At 36.1% G+C, this 6,146-nt stretch overlaps 1 pseudogene; it reads left to right on the top strand.

The window, feature by feature from the left end:
* Positions 1-579: 579 nt before the first annotated feature.
* LOC105292208 overlaps positions 580-6,146 on the top strand; it is a 16,206-nt pseudogene continuing 10,639 nt past the window's right edge.

The raw sequence follows: 6,146 nt of genomic DNA, 5'->3' as shown, positions 1-6,146 counted from the left end.
AAACCAAGCCTTGGGCTCCTTAAAATTCTAATTGACTCATTTGCAAAAGTCCAACTCAAATTTTATCTTGGTTTCATTTGAAAGGATCATTCCCTATTATGATCAAAAGTGGTGAGGACTGGCTTTCCTTTGGAGAGTGATCTGAATCTTAAGACTCTGCCCGCAACTACGAACAGTATCTGGATTAACTGAACTGTCTGGGATAAGGACATTTGCTTGAGCCCCTTACTGTACTCCCATGGAATAATGGAGACAAGCATTCACAATCACACCCTTTTCTGTTGCACAAAAGTTTGAAACTGTCACAAATACTACTATGTGCAAAAGTACAAATATGCTCCCACTTTGATTTTTAGCCCCACACCACCTGGCAGTGAGGATGAAAGGAGTTTAGCACAGTTACAAGCAAAGGTATCAGCCTTTCATGTCTAATGTTGTAACGGTTTGGGTTACAACATTAGACATGAAAAGAAGTGAGAGAAAATGGAAGATTATATATGCTTACTATTCTGGACTGTTTAGTCCCTTCCAATCGAGACTGATGACTTAACAGTTGCAAAGCCAATACTAGAGGGTGGGATGAGGTCAGACACTGGAGACCAAAGCTTAGTATCTAGAGCAAAAGCAGAATGGGAGACAGGCCAACCGCACACCAGTCAACAGGCAGAAGATGCCAAACCCAAGCAGGGCCAGTGCAAAAAACAGGGTCCTAGGGCACATTCGGGATTAAAGCTGACTAGAGTTGATGAGGAGGAAAGAAAACTAAGAAACACATCTCCATTTGGACGGGCAGAGTTCTTTGTGGTGGCTTCTTGTGAAGGTATGTGTCTTCCTCTACCCCCAGACATCATATTGCCTCTGATATATAAAGGGTAGCATTTGATAATATTGCATCAGGCTGTCATCTCTCCCCCACCCTCCACATACACAGCTCTCAAGTTTTGACACATTTCACAAAGTTGTCATACCCACTGTCCCGAGACAAGTCTGTGTGCTTCAGACAAACCGAGCTGTGCTCATACAAATGCCTGTAGCCGGTAAGGAATGAGGCAGCTAAGACCAGGAAAGAACTCTGTTCCTTCTCCGTCTCTCCGTGGAAATTGATGCCTTTTCATCTTTCCATCTAAATAGTTGTTATTCCAAATTTTCTGTTTTTGACAAAGCAAAGATAATTCTTCCAGGTGTTAAATCTGTCATTTTTGACTTAATTTTTCCCCTTTATCATATACATGGAATCTCATCAAGTCTGCCAATCTCTGTTTCCGAACAGATTTTGAATTCATGTTTTCCTTTTCTCCCTCACAGTCACCACCTAGACCCCGATCACATAAAACCTGGATTATTTCAATAGGCTCCTAATCAGATGTGCTGGTTCCAGACTTTCCACTTCCTGGTCCATTTTCCACACTTCAGTCCCTCGCTCTGGGATTCCTGAGGGGTCTTGCTATCTAACACCAAGTCTAAATGCTTCCCGTAACGCTCAGTATCCGGCCCACGTTCCCTATCCAACCACATTTCCCTCTACCCCTTCAAACCACTCATTTTTCTATTTCCAGTCTTGTCATGTTTTTTTTCCCCACTTCTAATCAATTTTCTTTGCTTAAAATGTCTCCTCCTTCCTCTCCAGCTATCCAAGTACTACTTATCCTTCCAAGTTCATGTCAAATTATCTCCATGAAGTCTTCTCTAAAAACTCTGGTCCCTTTAAATCCCATAGTCCTGTCAATACCACACATTTAGGTATCTAGAAAATCCTGTTATGGTTTGTAATATTTAATGCTTGTTTTATAAGTTCAAATTTGCCTCTTTCAACTGCTTCTGAGAGGAAAGAACTTTGGAATACATTTCTCCTATATTAAGCTTTCTCCCCTGCAGGGGTATACAATGGCACAATAAGCATACAATGGATGTTTAATGTATATTTATAAAACTTGTCTGAAAATATGTATAAAAGAACAATTTATTAAGAGAGACTTTTGGAAGGTCAGCTTGGGATTTGGAGAGGCTTTAATACTTTATATACTAGAATTAATTTAAAGACACTAAGAATAAAGTATTCTGCTCCCTTTGACCTTTGGGCCAGCAGAAATGCTGGCACATTATATTCTATTTTTTGGCTCTTCTAACAGTTTCTGGGCTGCTTAATTGGGCTGCATTACAACTACATCATTGGAATGTAAGATATCACCTACACATTTAAATAAATAGTTAACTCTGACCTCTCGCTTTATGCCAAGTGGAACAGTGATTTCCACAATAGGGGAACCCCACAGCTCTGCCATGTCCTTTGTGACTTGGGTAAGGTTCTGTTGTGATCTCCTCACAGCTCTGTATTGAGTTCACTTTCTCTTCTCCTGAAAGTGACACTAAAGTAAGACAGTAGTAAAATCAGAAGCCATTGAAAATAGAAGGATGACATAAATTTGATTTTAAACCAAGAAACAGTTTTCATTCTAAAGAACTTGTATATATATTCAGTTAAACAAAATAATATGCTTTTTATTACCCGCCAAAGAATCAGAGAGCCTGGGTGGAGTGGTTGCTGGTTCTGGATCTGCTTGGATAGTCTAATTAGTAAACACTACAACAAAGGTAGAAAATATACCCGGAATATAGAAATCTATTAAAAAAACAATGGAATGAAAATTCTCCTCAATTAGATATTCCATATTCCATCTTCAGAGGCTGTAGCAAATTGTTTAATGCATAGACACCATGTAAATTTGGTAAAATCAGAAAGGAAAGAAAAGTTGATTTTAGACTATGCAAACAATATCAGGACTGGGATCATGGAAAACTGAATTGACATGCATTATCTACATGCAGAAATAGAATCTAGGAGTAATCAAACAATTAATTTTGAACAAGGGCAACTCATTTTTATCATTCTTTTTTTTTTTTTTTTTTTACCACAAATGGTTTCAGTAATCAAACCATAATGGGTTGAAAATACCAAGTTAGCTCACCAAATCTATGTGTAGACAAGATTAGCATTCAATAATGTGCTGACTAATCTCACTCACCCTAAACATATTATTTTTAAATTTGACTTAAATAGCTAAGTTACCACTTTATCTCTTTCTTTGTCCAAGCCAATCTCATCCCCTCCCTTTCTTTTACAGTACCATCTTTTCTTCTTGCTCAATATTATCAAACCAAGCCACAAATCTAATTAAGCTTCTTGATGCCCAAATCTCTGCTCCTGGAGAAATGCATCATGCAGTTCATCTCGGTAAGTGAATTAAAAGAGCATCCAGGCAGGTATCTGGTGAATGTCTCTGTTCATCCTTGCATAATAAACTATCTTCTCCTGCTCATTCATTTGTCAGTCACAGTAACTAAGGATTATTATTTGCTGAATATACGTGACACCAGCAATTTGCAAAGTCTGTTGGCAAGAAAATCAGGTTAGAATGACAGAGTGAGAAATTAAGCAGAAGCCTGATGTAATTAGCTACAACAATCAGTGCTCTAATTTCTGATTTATTGTTTCCTGTTTTCCTGCTGCACTCCACTCTGTGTATACTGTATGTGCTTCTTATAGGTCAAACAATTGCCTTATCAGTCCTGGCAAAGTGAGAGGTCAGAGTTAACAATATTTATTTAAACATGCAGGATGCTTCCCGCTGCAATTAGGAAATAACTATTACTAATAGGTCCTTGGCATTACTTCCTCATTTATGCATTTTTTTGAGGAACAAAAACAGATACAAGAAAGAGTTGGGATTCATTTCTTATTTATGCACAAGAGTTGATTTAGCACTCCCTCTAGAATTTTTTACTCTCAAAAAGGTCTATGATTCTAAATGAGCCAAATGAATCATTATTGTTACAGTTGAATATCCATAAAATTATAGAAAAAGTATCCATTCTGATAAATGGTGGAGCTTTATTTTCTGCATTAAAAGATAGTTTCCCCACCCCTTGGAAACTGTCATCTATAGAGAATTTCCTTGCTTTCCATCATTCAACCACAGACACGTAACAGGATTAGTCAGATTTTTTTTTTTCATATACTAAGAAAGCATTCTTTAAAAATTGCACGTAGGATCTATTTTGAAGAGGACAATTATGAGCATTTCAAAATTCTAAATGGATTTCTTTTTGGAAACTTCTGAAATAAACTCCTGTAAAATAAAAGTACCACTATACTTAACCTAAAATAATGTTACTATTTCTGAAAAGATGAATATTACTCAACTCAGGGGAAATTCAAATGAAATTTGCATCACTGGCCATATAAATATTTTATGGGCCTGTTTGAAAAATAAAGGAATTGGATGTGATGAAATAGTTTTGTTTTTATTCTTTTAATTTAAAATTTTTACATACCAAACTCATCCAGTCTAGATTTTCACTGCATACCTGTCATAGAGTAGAACACACTCACAAGGCCCTCAGGGCATCCTCAGAATCTAGTCAGTCTGCAGAGTAACGTGGGGAATTAGAAGACACATTAGATTGAGTGTCGGGAGACCTGGATTTTTTTTCCAGGACATTCCTTTCATTAACTAGTGGTCTTGAGCATTTAATTTGACCTCTCTAGACCTCATTTTCCTTATAGATAAAATGAGAAATTTGTTCTTGATCTTTAAATCTTTTTTATAATAAAATTTATTATATGTCAAGCACTTTGCTCTGTGTCAAGATCTATGCTAAATATTTTAGATGTTCCATTTTTTGCTATTGATAAAATTAAATTAAAAATGACTAAAATTTAAATTAAAATTTAAAACATCCTAATGAACAAAAGAGGGACATTATATACTTGTAAAACACATGAAGAGACAGTCTTATATTTGCCCATATTTCTGCTCTTTCCACTGTTCTCTTCCTGATGCTCCATAATTCCTTAATTTATCATTTCCTTTTCATTCAAAGAACTTCCTTTATCCATTCTTTAAAGATAGGTCTGCAGTGACAAATTCATTTAGTTTTCATTCATAGGAGAATCTCTGGATTTCTTCTTCATTCCTAATAGATAGTTTCGCTGGATACAATTCACTGTCGACAGTTCTTTTCTTTCAAGTTGATAGATGCTCCATGTCTTTTAATTCTCCCAATAGCCTATGAAATAGGAACTCATTATCTCTACTTTACAGATGAGGAAACTGAGGCTTTGAAATTCAGTAAGTTGCCTGAGGTTATGTAACTGAAATGAGATCCACAGATCATTTTAAATAAGGTTAATCTGTGTCCATAACCCAAGTGCTTAACCTTTTTGTTCCACAGCTTTACATCTTAGGATCTTTACATATTAAGATTCTAAATCAAACATAGAGACAGATACATGAAGATGAACACAATAGTACTCCTTAAACCAAAATCTAGAAATCCACAAGGTCCTACTGAAATAAGATGGAATATCTTAATGTGTGAGAATCTAATTGTAGTGATGTCTAAAATAGTTCCATGAAAATGACAATAAGCAATTCCAAACAATTACCATGAAATCAATCACTAAGTAGTTGCTAAGCACCTACTATGTTCTCAATTCAGAATTCTATTCTGTAGGAGGGTACAGACATCTGAAATGTCCTCCTCTCCCAAGAGATTCGTAATCCAGTTGGGGTTATATTCCACGTTGCACATTAATTTTTGATAAAATGTGAGGTACACACAACAAATGCTGAAGGAATTCAGGTGAAGAATTTCAAATATCAGAGCTAAAGCAGTCACAGAACAATTCTCATGGATGAGGTAAAAAATATAATCTGAATTAATGGAGGAGGGAAAGAAGAGCTTTACTGGCAAAGAAAATGGCAGGAAGGTATTGGTAAAGGAAGTAAACAGGGACAGCAGTGTTTAAGAAAATCTAGGCTAATAATGTATGGGATAGAAACAGAAGGGTGTGTGTGTGTGTGTGTGTGTGTGTATGTGGGTGGGTGTTTACAGGAGAAAAGAAGGGATCTCATTTTCAAAGGAGTTTCTTAGGCATCATTACAAAGATCTATGTGTAATGGTTAAAACCTGAAATAAAAAAAAAAAATGCCAGCAGGAAAAGGAAAGACGTGAGAAATATTTCCAAAGCAACTTTGAAAAGATTTTCATTTATTCACTCAATCATTTATTCATGCGATTAACTCTGATTGTAACCTGACGTCCAGGAACTTTGCTGCTGCCAAGGATATTCAAGATAATTAAGA

The sequence above is a fragment of the Pteropus vampyrus genome, unplaced genomic scaffold (assembly GCF_000151845.1).
Source record: "Pteropus vampyrus isolate Shadow unplaced genomic scaffold, Pvam_2.0 Scaffold53, whole genome shotgun sequence".
NCBI classification, from domain to species: Eukaryota; Metazoa; Chordata; class Mammalia; order Chiroptera; family Pteropodidae; genus Pteropus; species Pteropus vampyrus.
Note: the sequence above shows the minus strand (reverse complement) of the source record. Positions and strands in the feature narration are given on the sequence as shown.